Source organism: Pelophylax lessonae (genome assembly GCF_965119305.1).
Source record: "Pelophylax lessonae genome assembly, chromosome: 9".
Taxonomy (NCBI): Eukaryota; Metazoa; Chordata; class Amphibia; order Anura; family Ranidae; genus Pelophylax; species Pelophylax lessonae.
The window spans coordinates 157,536,020-157,563,976 of NC_138776.1; the positions used below are offsets into that span (position 1 = coordinate 157,536,020).

Sequence of the window (27,957 nt, forward strand, 5' to 3'; positions counted from 1 at the left end):
AGAGATGGCCACATCTGTCTAGGCCTTCATACAATCTGCTCGCATCCGGGAACACATTACCATGTTTTGACCTGCAGATAGCATCTTTCAATCATCTGCCACATTTTGTTGTTTGATATACCTACTGCTTGCAATAAAACCTATGTGGATGGAAGAAACGGTGTCTGGTGAGTTCAGCTATCTGATAGTGATTGTCTGCGGTGATTGTATCTGCTTATACAGGCCAGGAATAGGTCTCAGCAAGGGATAAGTCATTATTACAACAATTGGAGTCAGAATAGTTAATAATAAAACAGAATAGAATAGCTCTGCTCCTACAGACTAAAAATCCAGATGGGAAGCGCTCTACTAGTAATAAAGATGGGGAAATAAGATACAGCATATTGTGATTTAAATCTGGTATTTTGCATTTTACAATGCATGCTAATCGGATGTATTCATCCCATAATAAACTTATTTTCTGCAACTTATAAATATAAATGCAAAATTGTTTAGTTATTTGACTAAACAAATAATAAAAGCCATTTAAAAAATAGTTTTTTTCTGTCCTAAGGATAATAGATAAAACATATATAGGCAAAACACTCCACATTTCCATTAATTATTTATAATTGTTACATTTTCCTACACATATATTTTAAACTCTTTTTACATAATTTCTTGTAGCACAGATTTTATCTTGTGCATCAAAAACATTTTTAATATGTTGGATTATCAGAAAGGCTTGGCTTTTTTATGCCTTATGGAGCTAAAAAGCTTATTTCAAGTCTGCAGCCATGAGTGAAAATCTTATTTCACTGCTGGCAAATTTCAATTCCTGAACCGTAGCTTCAAGTTTCCCACAAGTTCCACTTGATAGAAAAATAACACCGCTGTCCACATCAATACCAGACTATGAATATGTAAGTTGGCATTGACCAATTTATTAATCAAAAAGGATTTCAGTTTTAGCCACAATGATTGTTTAATTAATTACCTCAGAGCTACTACGCAAATGAACTTCTGCCATTTACCGATAGTATTATTCTAACTTAATTTGTTCAAGCCCTCAATTGCCAGTTTTTGATTGCATTTTGTACTCTGGACGTGGCAATTTGCAGAAAAGATTTTTTTTTGTGGTAGTTTTGAGGTCTTTGGAGATAAAATTCAGCCATTTACTTATTACCTCTAGATAAGGCATGCTATTATATTTTTACTGCTCAGCAGGCCTTCTGCACTTCACCCTGGAACATGTGACACTTCTGGAAACACTTTATGTCGTTAACTGCACATTATATCACCCAAAACTTACTCCAGGGGAAAAGTGTACTGAGAAGTGGTTAGTGCACAGAAGGGGAGACCTATAAAATCTTTTACTTGTTAAGTCAGCTGCCTTAAAAATTCATAAACATTGCAAGCTTTGCATTTAAACGAAGTTGTAAAAAATTTGTAACACATCTGCAACATAAATGAATTGCAGTCTGATGACAGTACACCAGTACAGTTCAGGAAATGGCTGTTTGTTAGTACAGTGCAGTATGCAGCACTCTGCTGGAGATTATTAAACATTAAAGAGCCAGTAAGCTTAAAATCTATGTTTATAAAGATGCTTTTAAACTTTTGATTTTGTCTGAATTGTGACCAGGTCCATTTGCTATACAGACCTGATTTTTTAGGGCCAGGAATCAGGGTGCCTGTAGTGAAATCTGGTCATATGGTTCAACCACTCGGGTAAAATGATAGTTTCAGAAAGATAACTGGTGGAAATTTAACTTTAGCCAACCAAAAAACAGTTTGGTAAGGATTGCTTCTTAGCAAGGCTTGAGATTACCCATACATTTAGGACTTCAAGGCAGTCAGTACTTTAAACTTTAAATTACTGTTCCTGGACCCTATCTCTTGTCTATCTACACCTTCTACCTTGGTCATTTGATAATCTCCCATCTCTATGACACCTCAATGACACCTAAATCTACCTGTCTACTCCTCACTTCACTTCTTCAGTCTCCTTGCATTACTAACTTACTAACTGACATATCAGTATGGATGTCACACCACTTCCTTAAACTAAACCTCTCTAAAACCTAGCTGATAATATTTCCCCTGCCCGTGCCCCCCTCCATGACTTTTCTATTAAGGTCAATATTGCGACCATCAATCCTTCCCCTCACACCTGGGTACTAAACTAGATTTTGACCTGTCCTTTCAGCCCCAAATCCAATCATTGCCAAAAGCTTGTAGACTTTACCTCTGTAACACCTCTAAAGTTCAACCCTTTTTGACTAATGAAACCACCAAGCTACTCATTCACTCCCTTGTTATCTCTCGCCTTGACTATTTAAATTCCCTTCTCATAGGCCTACCTCCTCATAGGCTATCCCCTCTACAGTCTATCATGAATGATGCCACCATACTCATCTACCTTACCAACCACTCAGTGTTTGCCACCCCTCTCTGTCAATCCCTACACTGGCTTCTGATCACCCAGTGAAATCAGTTACAAATACTAACAATATCAATGCCATTCACAACTCTGCCCCCAGCTACATCACCAATCTTGTCTCCAAATATCACCCAAACCGTCCTCTCCGCTCCTCTCAAGACCTTGTGCTCTCAAGCTCCCTTGTCTCCTCCTCCCATGCTCATCCCTAGGACTTCCCCAGAGCCTTTCCCATCCTCTGGAACTCTCTACCTCAGTCTGTCCTGCTATCTCTTCACGGAAGCCTTTCATGCCTCCAACTAATCTTTTATCACTTCCATCAGCCCATCCCCCACAGTTACAACCTTCTGTACCACTTGCTCCACCCTATTAAATTGTAAGCTGTTATGAGTAGGGGCCTCTCTTAACCCTCTTGTCTTTTATTGTATTGTAACTGTGCTGTCTCCCTTCTATATTGTAAAGCGCTGCATAACCTGTTTGCACTGTATAAATCCTGTATAATAATAATAATATTAATATTTCAAGCAAAGGTCTTTGGGGGTTTTGGGCACAGTGGGCAAATGTTAAAACTTGTTTCAGGTTTTCATTCCTGCCTGCAACTCTGGTGGGTTAATTCACTCCTTCCATTTGTCCTGGTGGGAAACCCAAAATGTTAAAGTTGTCACTGAAACTAAAGATGAGGTGAACTCTTCCAATGGGGGCACCTCCTCAGGTGATCCCTGTGTTAAATGATTTTCCCTCATTTTGTAGAGAATTCCTCTTCCATATTCTGCCCTCATTTCCATGAGGTTCCCTCTCACTTCTAGCTGTGTCACTAGGAGGGGGTTTTATTTCTGTCCCATTGGAGGCCCTTCTCTTTAATTTCTTACAGACACAATTTCCTAATATCTAAATAAAAACTATGTTTTGGATTTAAATATACTTTAAGGAGACTGTCACTGGACACAAGGAAGAAACTGCACCTAGACATGCACATATCTGCAGCCTCTAAAACCTTCTTGTCACAATTGAATCTTAGGCTTTAACACTTCCCAATAGTGCTGTGGCTTGTCTGGCCTTCCAACCTCCTGTACATTCCTATTGGACAGTGAGGCTGTCAAACATATGATTTGCCAATAGGCAGTAGGAATTTATGAGGACAGGGCTAAGTGGCAAGCGTGCAGCTTGCCCCATTTTTCCTCTGTGAGTAAAAATTCCCAAAAAATATAGGCTCTTTGAACTCAGAAAAAAATATTTTCCTGACTGTCAAACTGACTCTCTGTTTTCAGTACCTTCTGGCTCTTAGAACTGGAACAAGTATGCAGATGCAGGAAATCAAATTGAAATCAGATGTACTTATCTGTATATTTGTTCCCAAGTAAGTGATTCAGACTAAAAAATTGATAATGTGCAACTGTTAATGGCTCAATGAGAACTAAGGTCTCTAGGTTTCCTTAAAGCAGTATTAAACTCAAAACCAAATTGTCAGCAGTGAGAGAGGAGAAAATCCGGCTGCATTCCTCTCCCTCTCTCATTTTACATCAAGGAGGCGGTGAGTGGGGGATTTTCACATAGAGCCCACTGTGCCTCTTGGTCACAGTAGCTCTGTTCTTAGTGGCAGGAGTTGGGGTGGAGCAGGGACAGGAACACAGCCCATACTTCACACACAGCTGGCAGCACAGCCAGCGGAGGAAAATGGGAGAATGGCACTATAATTGTATCAGACAGATACAGTATTAATTAGACACATATCAATAGGCTGTTGTGGCCTCTTCAAGTTGAAACCATGTGCTCCATGATAAATCCTTCAGCTTACACGTCATCACTATGATCAGGATTGGTCCTTGATCATTAGTGGGGACCAAACCTATCAGTTACTGCTGTGTTTTACAGCTACTGAAATATGTTCGGATGGTGATAGTCAAGGAAATGGCATTTAGCAATGCATCCACAGCATAAGGCATTGTGCTAAGGAAAATATATAAAGGGATTGTGGGCAGGAAGAATTTAAAGCCACACTTTTTATCCTTTGAAAGCAAAATATAATTAGTCTGCATTAAAACATATGTTTTTAAAGGTCTTTTTTATTTCCTGTGTGATTGTGGTTTTATAACCAGCCTGAAATACAGGATCCCGGTGTCAGTTTGAATATAAATTAGCTGATGCAGGTACCCTGTAAATGGAGAGTAGTCTTTATTACTATGCTGAGTTGTGTTGGACCGCAGGAGATAGACTGCTGTTCTCAAACAACGAGCATTGGTCTTTATCTTCAGCTTGCAGCTGGGATGCTAAATTTTGATCTGGTGATGGAAGGCTATTACATAAATGATACATCTAAAATCTTTAAAAAAAATTATTTTAATGGACCCTCATTTATTTATAGTAAGCCTGTCATAAAGCAGAGAAATGAAATCCCAGTATTACCTTTAGTAGATGCAGGCTGATCAAACATGCAGTAGACACAGCAATATAGAAAGAAGACGTTATGTTATAATCCTAAATTTTCTACCGAAAGTAAAATTGTTATCAGAAAAATGTAAGGACTGCCATTCTCGACCTCCTTTTGTAAATTCTTGTTGTCTGACCATTATGTTGCCCCCCCCAGTTTTCATTTTGTATCACTAACCTGAAACAAGTATAAAAATCATGAAAGTCAACAAAAAGCTAGACATGCTCATCTGCATAGATGGCCCAGGTAAAGGAAACTTCTGAAGATAGATGGTCAGCAAAGCAGTCAAACTGATAGCATTTTTAATATTCTTTGCAGGTGAAATTTCATCCCATTTACTAAGCTCTGGGGAAAATTTCCTTGCAAAGAGAACAGTCTATTTGCCTTTAGTAAATCAACCCCCTAATGTTAGTGCTTGCCCCCTAACCACCCCCCCCCCCCACACACACACACACACTTCCACTAAACTGCTGCTTTTTGGCTACAAGGGAGTGCCAGAGCATTGCCCATTAAAAATAGTTGACATTCAGCTGTAGTGGAGGTTGAATTAACACATAATAAATTCAAGAGCAGGCTTTAATGATGATAATTAACTTTGAATAACAGTTGGTCACAACCTAACATTTTCATGAAGAAAAATGTATTAACATATTCTGGATTTTCTAAGATGGGGCCTTAAAAGTAATTCCATCATACCTACAACAGTTGAAAATAAAAAAGGATATGTTAAACCATGCATCCAATATGCCTTCATTACTGATCTTTAAACTTTCTCCCACTCTAGATCAGCTTTAGAAAGTGTAAATGACCATTAGGTGTCTTATCATCAGTAACATCAGGAAAAAAGGCTTAATGCATATTAATGCATTATGAGATAGATATTTCCAATCTCATGGGAAATAATAAATGTCAAATAATGCCACCCACACCTCCCCTGCCTGGCAATGATTGCATTTTGGAAGCAAGACTCCTACCATAAGACACAATTATTTTAAGTCATGATTTTCAAACAGATCTAATTATACTGTATGTTGTAGACAAATCATGGTCTTGGCTGTGCTTTATCTGAACATAATGGAATGCCTAATGTTATAAGCAGGGCTTTTCTTCTCATAAAATAGGTGCAGGAACTCAATCACGACCCCCCAAAACCTTCCTTCCCCCACCTACAAACACACCCTTCACTGTAGGTGTCTCTGGCCCTCTCATGTTCAGGGAGATCATCCACTGAGGGTGTCAGGAAACACAACTGTACCCCGGGCCCCTGCATCTTCTTTGTCCCCATCCAACACTTAGTGGGAGCCACTCAGGAGATCAGATCTGTGGGAGCCGTTGGAAGACAAGCTGTCACTAGTAAACACAGAAGCCAGACTTGTGTTTACAAATGATAATGGTAAACGGGGAACAGAGGACCTGGTCCAGAGGTGGTGGAACTGAGTTCCACCAAGTTCTAGCTGAAAAAAGCCCTGGGTAAGAACAACAAACCATATTTGACTTATCTTTCAGAAGCCTGTAAGTACTATATGGCTAATGGATTAACACCAACGCTTATTCAGTACATTAATTATTTGAGTGCAGTGAGTTTTGCAATTTGCTTATTTTAGCCAACAGATAATCTAAAGCACCTTCTTCATATCCAGACCAAATTAACCTCTTTACGATCACCCGCCACAGATGTACTGTGGCAGCCGCTCCTGCACAAACCTCCGTAACTGTACGTCAGTTCGCGAGCAGGAGTCTAGGGGGCAAGTGCGCTCCGGCGGCAGCACGCTCCCACCCTGCCTATCAGCGGGGAAGCCAATGCAGCGGGCAGTCAGCTCTGATTGCTGCCTGACACCCGCGATCATTCCCCACTGAGAGAGAAGAACGGTCAGCTGTTGTAAACACAGCTGACCGTTCTTCTCTCTGGAATGATCATAGAGCCCCTGTGATCCTTCTATATAGGAACACAGGTCTCTATAGTAATTTCACAAGCCATGCCCCCCCCCACAGTTAGAATCACTCCCCTAGGCTCACGTTTAACCCCTTGATCACCCACAATGTTAACCCCTTCCCTGCCAGTGTCATTATTACAGTAACAATGCATATTTTTAGCACTGATTATTGTAGTAATGTCACTGATCCCCCCAAAAGTGTTGAAAATGTCAGTCAGGGGTCTGATCTGTCCGCCTCAATGTCACAGTCCCGCATAAAATTGCAGATCGCCGCCATTACTAGTGGAAAAATAAAAAACAATAAAAATGACATAAATCTTTCCCGTAGTTAGTAGATGCAATAACTTTTGTGCAAACCAATCAAAATACGCTTATTGTGATTTTTTTTTTACTAAAAACATGTAGCAGAAAACAAATTGGCCTAAAATGTTAAATAATTTCGATTTTTACATTTTTTTGGGGGGGAATGTTATATAGCAGAATGTGAAAAATATTGATTTTTTTTTTCAGAATTGTCGCTCTTTTTTTGTGTATAGCGCAAAAAATAAAAATCGCACAGGTGATCAAATACCACCAAAAGAAAGCTCTATTTGTGGGGGAAAAGGACGTACATTTTTTTTAGGTACAGCAATTGCCAGTTAAAGTCACACAGTGCCAAGTTGAAAAAAGTGGCCTGGTCATTAAGGGGGCAAATCCTTCCTGTCTTAAAGTGGTTAAGTAGTGACAGTTAACTTGACAATAACTCTATGAATAATATATCTACCCAGGGCTTTTTTTTCTCAGAAAATAGGTGCAGGTACTCCCCACTTCCGATTCAGCCCTTGTCTCTGTCTCCTACCCACCTCCAAGCACGTTCCCTTGAGTCCACCACCTCCCAGTACTACCCCTTTTGGAGAATACAGGACTGTTCAATTTGTGGTGCTAAGTAATTTGTATGGAATTTGTTAATGACAACAAGAAAATATATCCCTGCAGCTAGCAACAATAGCTGCCCCCCTCAACAATAGACCCCCCAACAACAATAGATCGCCCCAGCAGCAATAGATCTCCAAGCAGCCAGCATCAATAGAACTTTTAGCAGCCAGTGCTGGAGGTGCCAAAACTGGGTTACTCTGCATTCCCGCTTAAAAAAAGCCCTGTCTCTACCTAACTGTAACATTTTTAATTACACATAGGGCTTTTATACGGCACGCTGTATTAATAAATACCCTATTTGTTTTTTGTCAATTTAGAGATTGTGGTCATCAAGTTATATGATAGTTGATGCAAAAAAAGGGAAAAATAACTGCGCTAAACAATACTAAAGAAAATAATGATGAATCTGAGCTGCAACTATACAGTGAGATACCACCCAAACAAACAAAAATAACAAAAATAGTTGAGCTGAAAATGAAAATTTGTGTGCAATTGACAATCACAAATGACACATGATGCAGTGAAATGATAATAAAAATGATGAAAAAAAACACCTGTGATAGTCCAAATAATTGCTGAATCTTCAAAGTAAACTACAATAGGTAACTGTGAACTGATATAAATCCACCACCGAATGAAAATATCCTCTACCAGTAGGTAAATCTGCTTACCAGAGCCACCTGACCTCAAGGGTCATTTGAGCTTGTAACACTCCACCAGGCAACTGAATCCAGGTAGGGGACTCAGGGCACTCATCCAAGAAGGTCCATCAGAACTCGCATAGGAGGACATAAATAACCCATATAAAGCAATGGGAAAGTTACCATAGTGTAAAACTATCATTTATTGGGAACATATCACACAATATCGCACTTACATGGATAAAACGCCAAGAGCGTGTAAAAAAGATGGCTGGCTACAGCTGAACACCCGTCCTTCCGGGATCGTGAGAGAGCAGTGACGTCAGCATGTTTCGCTAATCAGACGCGTTTCATCACAGGTGACGTCGTACTCTTAAGCATCGGGCTAGCGATGTGCTGATGTCACCGCGCTCTCACGATCCCAGAAGGACATGTGTTCAGCTGTGACCGGCCGGCTTTTTTACATGCTCTTGACATTTTATCCATGTAAGTGCGATATTGTGTGATATGTTCCCAATAAATGATGGTTTTACACTATGGTACCTTTCCCATTGTTTTATATCGGTTATTTATGTCCCGCTACCATGCTAATTCTGATGGACCTTCTTGGATGAGTGCCTTGTGATCCCCTACCTGGATTCGGTTGCCTGGTGGAGTGTTACAAGTGCTATTGACCCTTGAGGTAAGGTGGATCTGGTAAGCAGATTTACCTACTGGTGGAGGATATTTTCATTCGGTGGTGGATTTATATAAGTTCACAGTTACCTATTGTGGTTTACTTTGAAGATTCAGCAATTATTTGGACTATCATGGGTGTTTTTTTTTCTCTGATGTTTTATTATCATTTCACTGCATCATGTGTCATTTGTGATTGTCAATTGCACACAAATTTTCATTTTTAGCGCAACTATTTTTGTTATTTTTATTTAAGTTGATAGTAGAAGTATGTGGAAGTGCTATTCATGCAACAGGTAACCCAAAGTTTGTTGCAATCTATTCTCAAGCCAAATGGTTTACCATAACCAAGGCTGAAAGGTAAACCAGTGTAGGGCCTTTAACGTTGGAATCATTTCTGAAACTACAGAAATTGGTTAACCATGTTACAACATGACGGTACTCTGCCTCCTGGATAAATATGAGTTGATGTGTCAAAATACAGACTCTGTGACTTGTTGCAAAGAGCAATGCCATTCTAACAGAGTAAGAATGGTGCTGTGTTGCTTTTTTTTTTTTTGTATAACATTTTTAATAAAATACAAAGATTAAGACAAAGTCACATATAGCCATACAGAATTTAGCATTTTAACTTACATAGCAAAAACAAAATACCCAGAATAGAAAACAACAACCATATGGTAGAGAGTATAGTGGTGCAAACACCCTCTACACCTGATAGAAGATGATAAAAGTTTGTAAGACGGGAGTAGGGCATATTCCCTACCAGTAACAGAAAGGAGGGGAGGGGAGATAAGGATGGAGGGGAGGGGGGGGGGGTTAGGAGAGCGGTCAGAACTCAATGACCTCTCACCAGGAGGGGGTCCCGCGGGTAACAGCCGTGTTGCTTTTAAATATAAAATTATGTTACAATTTGTATATTTAAATATAAGAAATACAATTAAATTAGAATTACCCCACTGACCAATGGAAACACGATAATTAAATACGTGTAAAAATGAACACTGCAAAACCACAATGCCTTGAATACATTTAGTAAAAATAGACACACACACATAATTTATGTACATAGCTTAGGAAAATGTTTGCAGTTTATTCGTACTGTACCCTTTGTTGCATTTTTCTGAAGTTATATGATGCTACAGCACAGTTAAAAAGATTATGGAGTGATCAGAAACAAAACTATTGCATGCCTTTACAGTTAACTGGTTGCTAAGCAACAGCATGGAGGCCAGAATAAAACTTTAATACAAATGTTTGGGGCAGAGGTGGATCAGGGAAAGGTGTAGAAACCAAGTATGGTACTGCAGAACTGCCATTTACTGCATTCATTTTTTTTTCCAGTCATTTCCTGTATTAAAATAGTTTTTTAATAAATTTTACTTACAAGTGCTTTTCAGTAATCCCTAACATAGATCTCATGTTTTGTGAACAGAATGCATAAATAGCTCCCATATTAGAGCAAGGGATTTGCATCCTGTGCGTTATCTGTCCAATTATAGTTTACTGCTGCTAGTTACATGCTGTAATTCATGAAAACAGATTATTACATCAACTGGAGTCCTACAGCAAACTGAGCCATAAGTGATAAGAATCAAAAGTTATATCCAAAAATATGTAGAAAAAAACTGCACTGTCTATTAGGCATACCACAAATAGTGATTAAATCATTACTGAAACTTACTGTGAAAACAGGTGAATTAATAATATCAAAGAAAGATTGTATCAAAAAGTGTCCTCAAAACAAGCTAATGAATGAAACCTATGTCCTATGTTTAGCTCTGGTGGAATGGAGATTTAGCTTTTATTTCTGCCTGTTTGCTATTGTTTTAGACATAGCATTGAAATTGACACTGGTTATATATTTCACACTCTATCTGGCACTGAAATGATGGGCCTGTGTTGTGATGTCAATGTTAATATAAACAGTTTCCCATATTTTACCATCGCTTTGCAAGCACCATGCCAGTTTTTGTTTTGTATGTATCTGTCAGTTTAACAAGTATACCGTGGTCCCAGGCAGTGTCTAAATGAGCTGTACCAAAAACACAATCAATAGTGTTAATGGAGATGATAGTTTCCACTATGTACTCTTATTGTACGACTTTTTATATTTAACTTTGTATCTCCTTTCGGATGTTTTTTGCCCCTGCAGTGTCCCCAATGTGCTCATCCCGGCACGGGTAGAGTGGCCGTGTCACAGCGGTGTACACAATTGGTTAATTTGGTCCACTTATGCTATACTTCCTAAGCAGGGAGTTGCTCTGACCAATGGGATCCGTTAGCGGTCCACGCTACCGGTTTCCCTCCCGTGCCGGTGGAACACAGATGCCGCCTCCGCTCACATTGCGTCATGCCGTTCCGACGTGCGCAATTAGTTGGGGGCAGACCCGGCCCCGGCGATCCAGGAAGCCCTAAGCGAACGCCAGCTGTTAGCCTTCATTCCTAATCTAAGGTAATATTTAAACCGACCCATGGCGCTCCACAGCACACTTCTCGTCTGTTGGAAGCCATGAGGGTGTCGGTTACCGAAATTCTGCATCTATAAGGTAAGACTGTCTTCCTCTAAACCGGCTGCGTACATATTGTTTAAGGGGATATCTCTATATGAGGCAACAACTTTAAGCATGCCCATTACTCCTATCTAATTTAAAAGTGAATATGAAGCCCCTAGAAGACTGTTATAATCCCTAAATCTTTTGTTCAACATGCTCCTTCAAATAAGGAAACATTACGTTGAACCTAATACTATCCAGATAAAACAATGTAATTTATTGTTTTAACACAGCCGTTTGAAGCATTCTACCTTATATATCTTTTTTCCTTGCACTTTTTCCTTCAGTATTCTTATAGCTACTGCAGCTTTGGCGTCCCCTAGATTGGACTTCGGTTGCTCACCATAGGCGTGCGCACAGGGTGTGCCGGGTGTGCCTGTGCACACCCTAATCACCTAGGGCACATTAGCATTATCGCTCTGTTTGCCAGTGAGGAGATGGGAAAGATCTCCCTCAGACCTGCTCTGCCATAAGAGAAGTGCCACACACTTCTATTTCACTTTGCCAGCAGGGACAGTAATGTATCGGGGCCATATACATGTAGACAAACACATGCATGTGTATTTAAACTTTGGGGTGCACACCCTATTGCAATAGGCTGCGCACACCTATGTTGCTCACATTGGGAGACATCTGTTCGGCTCTATCCGTTACTATTTCCATCCAGTATATCTGACGGACGATTTCTATCCTTACAACAAGTGGGACACTGTCAAGTAGACCACGGTTAACTTGTTGATTTTAAAGTTCTCTGCAAGCATCATGTATCCTAGTCAACCCTGTAAGTGCTCTAACATTTATATATTTTTTTTGTAAAAATTGTGTTTTGTATAAATAATGCAATATATATATACCATCATATGCACGATTCTGTGACTATCTTTCTGTGTCAACAGAGCATTATTCAGAACCACCCCTGAGGAAGAAGAGTCCAATCTTCGAAACATGTTGGGTTTTGGTTTCTGGATTATATGGTTGTAAATGATATTGATTGTTGCTTGCTACAGTTTTTAATCTTATCATTTTCTGTATAATTGTTCAATAAAATATAATTTTTTCTATATACTTTAGTCTTTGTGCCTATAAAGTCCCAATCCAGGGGAATTCCCCAATTTTTGTATGTCCATGCATAAGTATTATTCAAAATAAATGTCCAGGTCATTTTCCCAAAAAAATAACATAAAGTGAACCGCTCCCAGGGACAAATAATGATGTTTCTGTGCTCCACCAGTGCTCAAGATAAATATGCCTCTTACCAGACTCTCACAATCTCTAAGTTCTAAGAGATCATGGAAAGCATAAGATAAGATGATATCCTGTGTGTAGCCCCATCTTGTTGACACACTAGCACTCTTAGAAGATGGATTGGGAGCCCGATAAATGGCGTCCCAGCCTTCATACCTGTATACCAAGGTTTACTATACACCTCACACTCAAACTGTGATATGTGTGTAGAAAAAAGAAGGGCTAATTGTGCAATATGTAAAATCAAGCATTTATTAAGAACAAAACCATTGCACTTACAATAAAAATGTAATAATCAAGCGGTAGAGAGAGGAAGATCCGACTGCAGGATGCACTGGGAGGTTCTGGAACGTAGTGACGTCACAGCCCTTGTCCCCCTCCAACGCGTTTCTCTGTGAAAGGCTACGTCTGGGGATAAAGGGCCTCCATTCCCAGACGTATCCTTTAAGGGGAAACGCGTTGGCAGGAGACAGGAGCTGTGACTTCACTACATTCTGGACCTGCGTTGCATCCCGCGGTCGGATCTTTCTCTCTACCGCTTGATTATTACATTGTAAGTGCAATGGTTTTGTTCTTAAAAAATCCTTGAGTTTACATATTGCACGATAAGCCTTACTTTTTTCTACACATATATCATGGTTCGAGTGTGAGGTGTATAGCAAGCCTTGGTATACACGTGCGGAGGCTGTCTTTGTTCGGATTTAGCACAAAGTATATTATAGAAATATAGATATATTTATATACAGTATATATATATATATATATATATATATATATATATATATATATGCAAAATATGCTTTTATAGTACAAATTACAAGCCTTTACAGTAGAGAATTATAGACAGAAAAACACAAATGCTGATTCCTATAAAATGACTAATCAAAGGATTTTTTTTAAAGGTAAATATAATAAGCAATCCACTCCTGTTATGTTTATGGTAAAATAAATAATTCAATGCCTTTTTAAATAGAACTAGTGTAAAAACATGATTTGACTTGATAAAAGTATGCCTCCTCCTGTAAACATCTGTACAGCAGCACTTACTCTGAGAGACTACAGGAGCTAAACAGGTTTTGCTGCAGTGCACCTGTTTTTACAGAAGGAGGCAGCAGAGTGATGATTCATCACTGTTCTACTATTGCTTTATTGTCCAATCAGCACACTGCGAGTTCTTGACCATGCTGTGCAGTTGCATTGGAGGTCACAGATCTGCTGACTGCACAGTATAAGAATTATTTTAATAAACAAAGCAGATCCTGCGTATGTTATTTATATAATTTATAAAGATCAGCTTTAATTAGAATATGTGGACAATCTGGAGCAAGGGCATTCTCTTTAACATTTATAACATGCAAGCACAAGTACAAAACAAGAACCTACACATCCTATCACACAGACTATAGAGATCTCTCATAGATCCTCTAATTTTAATGTCATAGCCAGGGTTTAGGGTGAGTGTTTAGGGGCAGGATAAGCATTAGGAGTTAATTTTAGGGATTCATTGAACTGTTTGAATGAGTTTAATGCATTGGGGAGGGGGTTAAATGTTACTGGTTCATTTTAGAGCCCACGGTTACATTATATAGATATCTGCCCCTAAAACTAAACTGAGAATAATGCATAATCACATATTTTCTTTCGTGAAAACCACATCTCAAATCAATCAGTAGATCCAGCAATATAGGCAACTTAGGGTTTTTTCCATCCATAGTATGTATTAATATTGAATGTTAGTGTCATTGCCTGTCAGGAGTAATACTGAGAATTTTAAGCACAGCAACACGATATTTTTTGGTAAAATAACTGCACTGCTGGCTACGTATGGTCAAGCTTCTCAATCTGCCCCACTTTGAATGCATTTGCATTACCTAGCTGGAAAAGGATTTCACCTAGGCCTGTTTATCTCTGTCATGAAGAGAAAACATGGGTTGGTCAGATGGATGTGGTAGGATGCATTACAATCTGGTTAATGGATATCTCCCTTGAATAAATCCATGCATACCCATATATTGAGTGCTCTAACAGGAGGCTGTAACCTCAGTCCGTGCTTCGATGGTCACCTTGACAACAAACGATGTGAGAATGATTTACCTCAAGCCCAGAGTGTCTGCACTTCGATTTGCAGCTAGTAATGAGTTCTGTGATGGGAGGTTGTTTGCCTTTAATTGAGGTATTTCTAAATAGCATGTTATAAGCACTTTCATTTTTTATTGGAGGACCAGCCAATTGTGCAAAACACTTACTGTTTAAAAAAAGGGAATAGAATTGTGTAAATAGGATATACACCCATGTGCCGACTGCAGTTGGATTTTTTAGACCAACTTTTCTCAGTCAGGGTCCCATGAAACCCTAAGGTTCCTTCACAGGTCACTAGGGATTTCATGAGCAGTGGTTGATTGACCTCCCACCTGCACTGATCATGTAAGAGGGCACTGACATTCAATGTAGGGCATTGCTATAAAAACCCCAAAAAATCGGCGCTAATTCCTAATCTTCCAATAAATTACATTAAAAAATGATAAAAAATCAATATGATGGGATAAATCTTGTGTGAGAAATATATAAATATATATATATATATACACATATATATATATATATATATATATATATATATATATCTTCTTATGTGATAATCTGCAAAATAATACTCAAATTTCAATAATATTCAAACAAGTGCAGATGGATAGATGAAGTGCCAAATGAATAAATCCGTGTGGTAAAAAATGTGAGGAAAAACACTCTATATATCTTCTTATATTAAAAATTAAAAAAGACTAAAATTCCAATGATGTAGAACAATAAGTGCAGATGGATGAATAAAGTGCAGATGGACAAAGTCCGTGATGTGAATGAATAAAAGAATGAATATATCTTTTTATATTCGACATTGAAAAAACTAAAATTCCAATGGTGTAAAAATAAGTGCAGATGGATGAAAGAAGTGTAGATGGACAAAATCCATGGTGTAGATGAGTAAATGAGTAGATGTATCCTCTCAATAATATCGAATTGTGAATATATAAATATGATGAACAGTGGAATAAATTATTTATATATTCACAATTCGATATCCATTTGCACTTATTTTTACACCATTGGAATTTTAGTTTTTTCAATATCAAATATAAAAAGATATATTCATTCTTTTATTCATTCAATTCACTGACTTTTTCCATCTGCACTTTATTCATCCATCTACACCTTATTTATCCATCTGCACTTATTGTTCTACATCATTGGAATTTTAGTCTTTTTTAATTTTTAATATAAGAAGATATATAGAGTGTTTTTCCTCACATTTTTTACCTCACGGATTTATCCATTTGGCACTTCATCTATCCATCTGCACTTGTTTGAATATTATTGAAATTTGAGTATTGTTTTGCAGATTATCACATAAGAAGATATATATATATATATATTTATATATTTCTCACACAAGATTTATTCTATCATATTGATTTTATATCGTTTTTTTATTGTAATTTATTGGAAGATTAGGAATTAGCGCCAATTTTTTTGGGTTTTTATAGTATTGTTCACAGTGGGGACACTGATTAAGATTGGCTGCTTTTTTCTTTGCGGATTTGCACACCTATTATTCTTTTATCTTAGAAGTATTCCTGAGGTTTAACCCTGTAGGTAGCGCACTGGTCCTCGGCATTTTTAATGTAGGGCAATGACCACCACTGTAGGAGGTCCCTTCTAAGATAACCACCACTACCAACTAGTGTAAGAGTATCCAACACCAACAATTAACACAGTTTGTATTTCTTTTCTGCACATTATTTGTCTTTTCATTTTATGCTTATTGTTGAAAGCAACTATGTCTTATAAAGTAGGAGATGTTATATAATGATTCAATTTGGGTGACAAATCTAGATACACATCATTCTTTACTGATCACAATAACATACAGTGAACTCTTGATATAATTATTTTTAGCAGGGGTTCCCTGAAAGCTGAAAACTATTTTAAGGGTTCCTCTAGGGCAGGGGTGTCAGACTCAAATTCCTTAAGGGCCGCATCAGCAATATAGTGTCCCTGAAAGGGCCGGTTGTACAGAGTATGGGGTTCATGAGCGCGCTGGGTACAGAGTGCGGGGGTTCATGAGCACGCTGGGTACAGAGTGCGGGGGTTCATGAGTGCCCTGGGTACAGAGTGCGGAGTTCAGGAGTGCGCTGGGTACAGAGTGCAGAGTTCAGGAGTGCGCTGGGTACAGAGTGCGGAGTTCAGGAGTGCGCTGGGTACAGAGTGCGGAGTTCAGGAGTGTGCTGGGTACAGAGTGCGGAGTTTAGGAGTGCGCTGGGTACAGAGTGCGGAGTTCAGGAGTGCGCTGAGAACAGAGTGCGGAGTTCAGGAGTGCGCTGGGTACAGAGTGCAGAGTTCAGGAGTGCAGGGTTGCATGCGGAGTTCAGGAGTGCGGGGTTGCGTACGGAATGCGGGGTTGCGTACGGAGTGCAGGGTTGCGTGCGGAGTGCGGGGTTGCGTGCGGAGTTGCGTGCGGAGTTTTCGCGTGTGCTGTGTACGGAGTACGGGGCTCAGGAGTGCTCTCTGCTCCCATCCTCCCACCTGCCTCCACAGCCCTCACCACCCCACCCTTGCCCCCCCAAAAAAACTCACATCTGTGCTTACTCTTACCTTCCTATCTGTCCCAGCTCTGGTATAACCCTTGCCTGTGTATTGGGCAAAAAGCCCGCTCTCAGGGTGCAGCTCACTGACAGAGAAAAAAAAAAAAAAAACACTGACACTAATAGCAGGCGCCGCTAGAGGGACTGAGGAGAGAGAGCAGGAGACTAGCGGCCGGGCATGCGCTCAGCTCAATCAGCCGACGCTGCTAGGACAGAGAGAGCTTGAGATGTCTCCTTGGAGACCGGCCAGCCGGCCGCGCATGCGCACAAACACAGGCGGCGCCAGAGAATGTATTTGTGTGCGAGAAAGTAATAAGGAGGTGGCAGGCAGCGGCCGCTACGCGGGCCGAATGAAAAGGCCTTGTGTTTGCCACCCGTGCTCTAGGGTAAAAAGCTAAAGAAAGGCAACCAGAAACTCTCCAGCCAGTACAACAAAATTTTACCTTGGGTTGGACAAATCACCTCTCCTATTTAAGCTTTCTTCTACCCCAACATATAACACAATAAATAGGGCAAGCTTCCTCCCATTCATACACAAACCTAATACACTCTTGGAGGTCTGGAGCAACTACCATATATCTTGGATAGACAGACTAAATGCCATACAAAAAACCATAACTTCGTAAGTTAATTTACTACTTTAGAGTGCTACTGGTAGCACTCTCCTCCTGCCCACAACCCTCTTAGACTGGCTATGCAATTTGAATAGGAAAATTGTATAATGTTTGGCCAGCTTTATCCCATCCAAACTTACCAACCTTCTTGTCTCTCCTTTAAGTAATCTTTTTCCCTGGACCTCTCCAGAACACATAGCCTCACTTAGCACACAATGACACTCATACACCTCACTACACCCTCTTTCACTCACAAGATCCTTTATGAACCCAGTGCCCAGAACTCTTTGCAGGACTCATTCCAGAAGCCTAGCATCATGCACATGTGATTTTGACAAATCTACATCCAATATACAGCATCCTAGGCTGCTATAACTACTCGAAAATGTAATTTTTTGAACCTCATGGAATTATTTTCAATTGTATGTAATTTGCCGTATTGATTCTCCACGATGCGCCCGAGAGATTTCACAACAATAGCTATTTATTTATCATACTATTACCTTATTACATCTACTACATCAAACCCAAACATTGTAAAAAAAAAGAAAAATGGTTGAGAAGGGCTGGCTTAGACACTGCCTAAGAATAGACTAAAATTGGAGGACTTCTACTGCTTTTTTTTGCTTTCGACTGAAATTCACTTTTAATGTATGGTGATATAATTTGGCAAAATAGTCTAGTCAATTGATGTGGTGTTACAGAATTCTTACATTATTGCACTTGTGTTTGATTTACACAAGTGAAATCTCTAAATGTCCCCAGCATATTTAAATAAAATGATCTCTCTGCATCTCTCTATACACACATATATTAAACACAATTTTCATCGAAAAATACACATCCAGAGACGAGTTCATGGCTAAACACACCAGTGCGCTGCTAAGTCCAGAGCTATGCTTATCTTTGTACTCATAAAGCAGAACAACAGAAAACAACTGAAACCCGCCAACCTACACATTTGGCCTTTTGTTCAACTTTGGTTTCTGTGGGCAGAATGTTGTGATCATTCTGCCACGCTTTCCAATCGTCAAAGGCATTTCTTTTTCTATCACAAAAGTTGTTTTTTCCGTCTTTCTTCGAACGGTCCAGTATTTTGGGTGTTGTAAATCATTTAAAACAGGAGATAATTTTTTTGCACAATGAGCAAAGCATAAGTCTAGGCTCAAAACTATGTGGTGGCGGTTGATGCTGTTTTCAGGTGCATTTTGCGTTTTTTAAACCTGTTTTTTTTTTTTTTGCATTTTTGCAGGCAATTTTAATGCATTTTGCGTTTTTTTTTCTCTTTAAAGACATTGTATATAGCTGTTTGCTAAGGAGCAGGCCGGAAAGCCAGCCCCAACATCCTTAACAACCAATGATTTATCAGCTGTTAGTGGGGTTCCACTCTAACAGCTGAATGTAAAAAAAAGGATTGCCAGCAAAAAAAAAAAAAAAAATTGGGAAAAAAACAGCCCCCTCCTGAACTAGGCCCCTTGCCCTCAACATAGGGGGTGCTTTTGGGCATAGAGGGGCTCTGCCTCCCACACCAAAGCACCTTGCCCCCAAGGACCTCTTCCCCACAACCCTGGGCTGTGATTGTGGGGGTTTGCAGGCAGCGGACTTATCGGAATCTGGAAGCCCTCTTTAACAAGGAGGCCCCCAGGTCTTGCCCTCCATATAAATGAGTATGGTATACCAGCATGCATCGCTCAATGAAGTAAAAGGGGGGCAGTGGCACCAGATGATGTTGGCCACGCCCCCTAGCTATTTAAGAAATGTCACACGGCGGAGCAGGCAGACCACGAGAGCGTAAGTTGCGAGCAGAGATTTTTATTCTTTCGGGACTGGCTGATGGTCCTCCAAGCTGTATGTTATATGTTTTACTCACCTGCTACAGAAACCATAAGGCTGATCATGTAATGACGCAGAGTCCTTATCCCATTTGCCTATTTTATTGGAAGGGTGGTCCTCAATAATAATTTACACCATGAATGTCGGGTACTAAAGACGACCACTCTGGTTTGAAGGTAAGTATTGCATCCTGAGCTGCATTTTATTTTTTTACATAGTCTGCTCATTATAGGTTCTACTGTTGACAATGGTAGCATTTTAAAATGCATGAATGTTGGAAAGGCTTGAATTGTGCTTTCATGTTCAGTTTTTTCTATTATCAAAGTATTCTTAAGTGTAGAGAGGACTGATGTGCATTGAGTGGAAAGGGCTTTCTCTCCATCTCTCCTGAGGTGTAGGGGTGAGCAAAGGGAGCTTCCCTGTTATGCAGCCTGTGTTATGCAGAATCACTCGGCCAAGCTTAGGGAAGTAGTACAGGAATGGCATGTGGGGTAAGCCGTGCCCACCAGGAGAAGATAGTGAATATTGCTAGCAGCTATAACAGACGCTTGCAATAATTGCATGTAAAATCTGGCAAGATCTGGCTTGGGTACATTTTACCCAAGTTGATCAATCGATTGATCAACTTGGGTATATTCAGCCAGCCCATAAATGGTTGGAACCTCGGCCAGTTCCTGATTCTGACAAAAGCTAGGGTCCTTTCACACGGGCTTTCCGCCCGGCGTACTCCGTTTAGCGGAGATCAAGCCACCGATCCCTGCTGAGCAGGTGGATAACAGCTCCATCTCCGCTTACTTTGCAGAGACAGAGATGTCAGATTCCTGCTCTCCTCTATGGGGGATTGGATGAAAATGGACCGCCTGTCCGTTTTCATCCGATCCGATCCTCCACAGGGATGGAAAATAGGGTTTCCATCCGTCTGTATTTCACGGACCATATCGGATCAGAGAGCAGCGGGTGTCAGCGGACATGTTAGCGCTGACATCCGCTGCTCCATAAAGGTACAAGGAGCATCCGATCAGGTCCGCCTGAAAAACTGACAGGCGAACCTGATCAGAAAGCCTGTGTGAAAGGGACCCTAGTGTTTTTTTTTTTTTAAAGGTCATTTATCTTTGAATTGTATATATATATATATATATATATATATATATATATATATATAGATAGATAGATAGATAGATAGATAGATAGATAGATAGATAGATAGATAGATAGATAGATAGATAGATAGATAGATAGATAGATAGATAGATAGATAGATAGATAGATAGATAGATAGATAGATAGATAGAGAGATATATATATCCATCTATCTATTTTTATGTAATCTTGGCATAATACAGTTAGAAATAGTAATGATGATTTGTAACACATTTATTGATTCATATATGTACACGTGTTCCATCATAGCACAATACAATTGTATATAATAATGTTGATTTGTAACCTAAAAACTCCCTAATCCACATCAACATATTAATGTAAAAATGAATCATAAATGCAAAAAAAATCATGTATGTGATCTCAATAATAAGCACGTGATTATTGTGATATTGTATATCGACCATTTTACCAGATTGCAGCTGCGTGTTTCATTCAAAGTCCCAACTCCCTCTTTCTTTTATATGTCTTTCTAGTTGAGTTATGTTAGTGTAGGCTGCGTCATTGCACTGTTTTATTGTACATTCTATCCTTTCTCTCTGCGATAACTATGGTTGGATTTTATGTCATGTATAACTTCTTACTATCTACATAAAAAACATTTGAACGGAAAAAAAAAACATATCAGAATTTAATGTGACATCTATAGTATTTTTGCGAAAGATGAGATGGTCTGGGGCCTTTTGTAATTGCAGATGTACGATCAGCTTGCCTGTGGTCACATTTTTACTACTCCTCCAACAGTCATTCAAGCAGATCCAGTGTGAATAGATCTTGTTTGCTGATAAGAGATGTAGCAGGCTGCATAACAGTGAAGCTCCCTTTGCTCATCCCTACACCTCAGGAGAGATGGTGAGAAAGCCCTTTCCACTCAATGCACATCAGTCCTCTCTACACTTAAGAATACTTTGATAACAGAAAAAGCTGAACAATAAAGCACAATTCAAACCTTTCCAACATTCATGCATTTTCACATGCTACCATTGTCATCAGTAGGACCTATAATGAGCAATACTGCATCAAAAAGTGGAAAATGCACATCAGTGCATCACATAGATGTAAATGAGCACCATTAAAAATAATGGGTAACCTGTGAGCTTGTTGATGCATGTTAAAACACATAGGCCCTTGGGTCCTATACACATTTGTCCATTATCTAGCAGTAAAACACATAATAGTAACCTTTATTTAAAGTATATTTAAAGAGAAAACTTTTTTTGTTTTAGATGGAATGGAGAGGGATTAGAACACCTGTCAGTTTTTATTGGTGTCTGTGCCCCTGGTAGGAAGGGTCAGCCTAAGTGTCATAGTTACTGCTATCACTGAGAGGGAAAGTGAAAGAAAAGAGCTTTCACCAGAACACCAGAACACCAGAACACCAGAACACCAGAACACCAGAACACCAGAACACCAGAACACCAGAACACCAGAACACCAGAACAGAGTAAAATGGAAATCTTCCAATGGGAACACTAGTTGTGGTGACTCTGGTGACAACAAAGCATTCCCTCACTTTGCAAAGATCACAAAAAGGAAGGGGTAAAACCCTCCGGAGCTGTAGTGGTTAATTTGCAGGGATTTCCTCTCACTTCCTGTTTGGCCATGGAACAGGAAGTGAAGGGAAATCTTCCTAGCGGGACTCAGATGGTGGATAAAATTAGTCTATTCAAAATGAAATAAAATGTTTCTTTTAGTTCAACTTTAAAACACAAATAGGCTCCACCTCCCACAATTCCTTTATTTCCTGGAAAGTTTTCTCTATCTTAGATTACAAGTGCAGCTGAGCAGCAATGGTCTTCATTAAATTGAAATATACTACTTTTTAAAATATACATTTTATATGCATTCTTTGCAAATTATTTTCAGTACAAAAGATAATTTTTAAAATTTACTTTATTTAGGTCTAATAGATAAAAAAAATATTGTATATGAACATTATGCATTGTTATTTTAGTCAACCCTTTCCTTTTCATGGTTTTCAGCTTTCCCGTACCTCTTGTTGTTTACAGAGCCCAGATAAAGCCCCTTGGGTAAAACATATCAGTGAGTGATGTCCTGGTGGAGCTTCCTACTTAAAGGTATAATAAAGCTTTATATGTGCTAGAAGATGGAGTGCGGATGCATTTTTTGCATTGTTTACAGAGCCCTGTAGCTCAAGCTGAAGCATAAGTTGCCAACAGGGATAAAGAAGAAGAAGAAAAACCTTACCAAAGCTTTAACCTTTCCAAAATAAATCCAAAGTAACTTCTGTCTGTAGTTGGGCTTTCCATTTTGAAAGAGGAGTAATCTATAAAATATAGATTGTAGTGACTAAAAACTGCCTAATGTGATGACGTCAGGTAGTAAAAGAGAATGACACACCATTATCTCTAAAGAGAACAAGACTACCCTTTGGGAAGAACAGGATCACACTGTATAGGAAATTTAGTCAGAAGGGTACTTAGAAGGTTTAAGCAATTAAACCAACCAACATCTGAGCTGTATTGTATTTTGTTACACAGGGAAATATTCTTGAATTAACGCACAGCATTTTAGCAAATAAGTTAAAGACAAACAGTTTCACAATTTAATTAAGGTTCTGTGTAAAAAAAAAAATTATTAAGATTATTAGGTATCAAGTGTCAGCCACCAAAATCCATTAAACGTTGACTCAAGGTCATTTAGACGAAAAACAAAATGGGCATTTGCTCCAGGCCCACTGGGACAGGCAGTCCAATAAGCAACATATTCAACTATGGTGTTACCAAAGAATGTCATAAATGCAGGTCCCAAGTGAGTTAGGAAACCTCTTGTTTTAAAGAGGGTACTGCCATCTTTGAATTTAAAAGACCAATGCAGTAGTTTGGATGCATAAATAAAATGGTGTTTAACCTAAACCCACACCATCAACCTAAATCACCTGAATGTTCCTACAATAGCAAATTTGTGATATTCCCGTCAAAGAAATCTAAAGGGTTAAGAAAAAACAGTATTTAAGAAATAAACGCGTGTACCATACACTGTAAAAGCAACTTATGGAACCTCCTGAAACAACATGACTTCTGGGGTATGATGAGAGTACGCCTAACCGAGCACTGTCATGTATTGTTGGGGGAACCTCCTGAAACAACATGACTTCTGGGGTATGATGAGAGTACACTTAACCGAGCCCTGTCATGTACTGGTGGGGGAACCACCTGAAAACAACATGACTTCTGGGGTATGATGAGGGTACGCTTAACCGAGCGCTGTCATGTACTGGTGGGGGAACCTCCTGAAACAACATGACTTCTGGGGTATGATGAGAGTACGCTTAACCGAGCGCTGTCATGTACTGGTGGGGGAACCTCCTGAAACAACATGACTTCTGGGGTATGATGAGAGTACGCTTAACTGAGCGCTGTCATGTACTGGTTGGGGAACCTCCTGAAACAACATGACTTCTGGGGTATGATGAGAGTACGCCTAACCGAGCACTGTCATGTACTGGTGGGGGAACCTCCTGAAACAACACAACTTCTGGGGTATGATGATAGTATGCTTAACCAAGCACTGTCATGTACTGGTGGGGGAACCTCCTGAAACAACATGACTTCTGGGGTATGATGAGAGTACGCTTAACCGAGCGCTGTCTTGTACTGGTGGGGGACAGGGCACTTGTCTAAACCTATGATATTGTTTCAGAATATTGGTATTAGTATAGAATATTCATGGTGTTCTAGTAATGCTTTAAATAGATTTGCAGTTATACTGACATTTAGGGTTCCTATACAAATACAGACTACGAACAAAGGAAGGTCCTTAGACTTTTTATCCAGTAAATAGCTGCTGCATGGATAGCCTCTTAATCTTTCTGCATGATTATTATCTACTTGGATATCATTGTGGCAAGAAAGAACATCTAATCAGCACATTGGCACGTGTACAGCGAGTTTTATTTTGTTTCCTAAAAGCTTTGAAAACCACCAAGGGTGCTTAACAGCCCTCCTATACAGATCCAGAATAGGCTGTGCAAGACAGAGTCCAAATTGGGTTAGTTGGCCCCAACTTTGTGTGTATGCCAAGCTTTAAGACCGCCAACAAGATTCTGTTTCTTTAGAATATAAAGTTAGTATCTGGTTTTATACACTTATATATTAAAGTGACCCTAGCAAAAAGGCCATTTTATATGGGTCACCGTAGGTTACTAAGCCCACATGATGTGATGGAGTTCCAGTTATTGCTTTTGACAAAAAGAGAAAAAAAAAAAAACACTTCATGCCTGTATTGTTTATTAAAATCTGAATTATTAATAACAGATTCTTCTGTACAAAAGAATTCACAAGAGACAACCATCATAGACACATACGTATGCTTATGTATCGTGCATCTATACTGATATATTGAAACATTAAATCAATAATATGTTACGCATACAACGTATATTTGTGTGTATATGTGAAAATATATAACTATTTAAAATTCTATTTTCTAAACATGTGTAGAGTATTAGTGTAGTAAGGCACTCAAGAATGAATACAATGGAAGAGTAATTTAAATACAGAATTTCAAATTTGAACGGGTTTATTACGGAATCTTAACGTTTTTCTCATGTTAATCTATAGGAAATGAAAAAATAAAGCCTTCTAATTAAGATACTGACATCAAAAGCCATCCTGTAGGACAGGCATTAATAAGTGTGGTCACGACCTTATCTTGTACAGACATAAAGCTTGGAGGTGTCGCTCCAGACGTTGGGTGCACTCTGAATTCTGAATCTGAATAATATACGTATCCAGCAAACACATTGTCACTCCGAACAAAAAAAAAAAATGCATGAAAGAAGCAGAAGCAGCAGACAGGCTTCTGTGTGTAATCACTTGTCACACATGAAAAAAAGATGTGCAATGCGTGCCTCTATCATTGGACTTGAAAGACAGGGACCATGCAACTTGCTAACCCAATGCAAAAAGCAGGAAAAATAATAAAAAACAGAATTCATATTAAACTGCAGGATAAGTTTACAAGGCAAAGGGCAGGGGGGGCACCTGACCACTGTAAGGTGGACCTACCTCTGATTCCTTAGGGGTGATGAGATCCTTCCAGTTGACAGGTACAGGGGTCAGTGTAATGATCCCAATAGAAGGAAATCTCCTTAGTTGCTGATGTTTATAGCTGCAGGTCCCTCTCAGGATACTGCACTGCACAGGCATCCCCGCTGCCCTTTTTACATTTTAGCTTTCAGGGTACATCCACCTTGACTGGCATTACTGTGGTCACTTTGGGACAGCAGGCGAGGAAGCAGCATGGGATAGGTCACCACTGCTGTTTTTCTGCTTAGCATTTTCTCTCCACCTCTACAGCAAGTGTGCTTACTATCAGGGCTTACAGCAACTGGAGAGCATTCACAGCAGCTGTGAAAATATGACAGATAGAAAGGGGTATGGGGAACAGAGGCTGTGAGTGCCATCTGCAGGGAAACACAGGCAGCAAAAATCACAACGGCCTTTTATTATGCCTGCAGTACAATGAAGAGGGTTAACCAATTCCAGCACACATAATACGTTTTATATAAACTCATCATATACACCGCATGGACATTTAAATGTGAAAGAGCACAGCATTTCTAAATTAAACCTACTATGAGAGAAGCATAGAGGTTTTCACTGATGACCTATCCCGTTGTAAAATGCTAGTTGTCTGGCTATCATGTTTAACATCTTGCTTTGAAATCTCAAAGCTGAACTCTTCGATAGGCAACTGTCCAAATACAAGCAGCCTGTGTATTCCGAATTGAATTTTGGTGTGGTTTGTGCGTTTCTTCTATGTGTACCTCCTGTAGGAGTTTGCTGAAGTCAGGGTTCCCCACTGCTGCATAGCCAGTCACACAGCATTTCCGTCTTGCATCATCAGACATGGAAATCAGTCTTTTGGCTTGTTTTTGTTGTTTTATTAGGGGTTGATAATTTGGATGGTGTAAGGGATTATGGGATGCACCAACTTGAAAATGTCCATAAAACAGAACAACTTCCTCCCTCTTTACAGATTCCTCTTCTTCCTTCCTTCTGCACAAACTTGGTTCCTTTTATACAACTCCTGCTGGCTCACTCCTGGAGGAACTAACAGTATTTTTGTTAGTTCAGCAACAGCTCATTACAGGCTAGGAACTCTCAGTCCCTTATTGAAGAAGCACATATGGAGTGAACAGCATCTTGTACCACCTTCTACTTTGCTGCTGCTTCCTCTTCTCCGTCCTCTTGACTGACACACACATGGAGACTTCACAGGGCAAGGTTAGATGTAGACTTGGCACACCGCTATCTTCAAAAGAGACTTGCTACAGCTGGCAGTCTCTCCCCTTGTCTGTCTCTGCACCATGCTGATCTACTCACTGTCTCTCCTTGCTCTCTGCTGCCTCCCCATTTAGGGTCCCTCTAACTGCTTCCTGTGGTGAGCTCCAGCCTGAGGTAAATCCCCTCCCTGGCAGGGTCCCTCAAGGGCCACGACAGTCTCCCTCAGCAGTGCTTCTCCATCTTCTACCTGACTCTCCTCCTAGCGTGCCTCATTCATATTTATGGGCTCCTCATTCCCCTGCCAGGCCTACTCCTGGGGATTGGCTAAGGACCCATAAATATACAGAACAGCCCCTCCTCACCTCCATCCACTAGTCCCAGAATGTTCTCCAATTTTCCAGGTACCAGGGGGAGGGACCAGAGGGCTGTCTGTATGAATCATGCTGGCATGGTCTCTAGTAACCCTGACCCAGATTCAATGACTCAGGTTTAGCTCAGAGCTAGACTATAGTTTTCCTGTACTAACACTAGTATCACACACTAGAGAGTGCTATGTATGTCTGTGTGATAATCAAATGTGAAACTCTGCCTCTGTGCAGGAACATCTCGTAATAAAGACGGGTCATTGCTGCCCTCTCTGCTTATGCAG

General features: G+C 39.8%; 1 protein-coding gene across 2 annotated transcripts in view; it reads right to left on the reverse strand.

The window, feature by feature from the left end:
* Positions 1-26,440, reverse strand: part of LOC309563143 (cGMP-dependent protein kinase 2-like) — a 254,121-nt gene extending 227,681 nt beyond the window's left edge. For both annotated transcript variants that reach the window (XM_082267470.1, XM_082267469.1), the window contains exon 1: positions 26,088-26,440. The gene's annotated coding sequence lies outside the window, so the exon portion shown is untranslated. The remainder of the gene's footprint in view (positions 1-26,087) is intronic.
* Between the last annotated feature and the right edge of the window lie 1,517 nt (positions 26,441-27,957).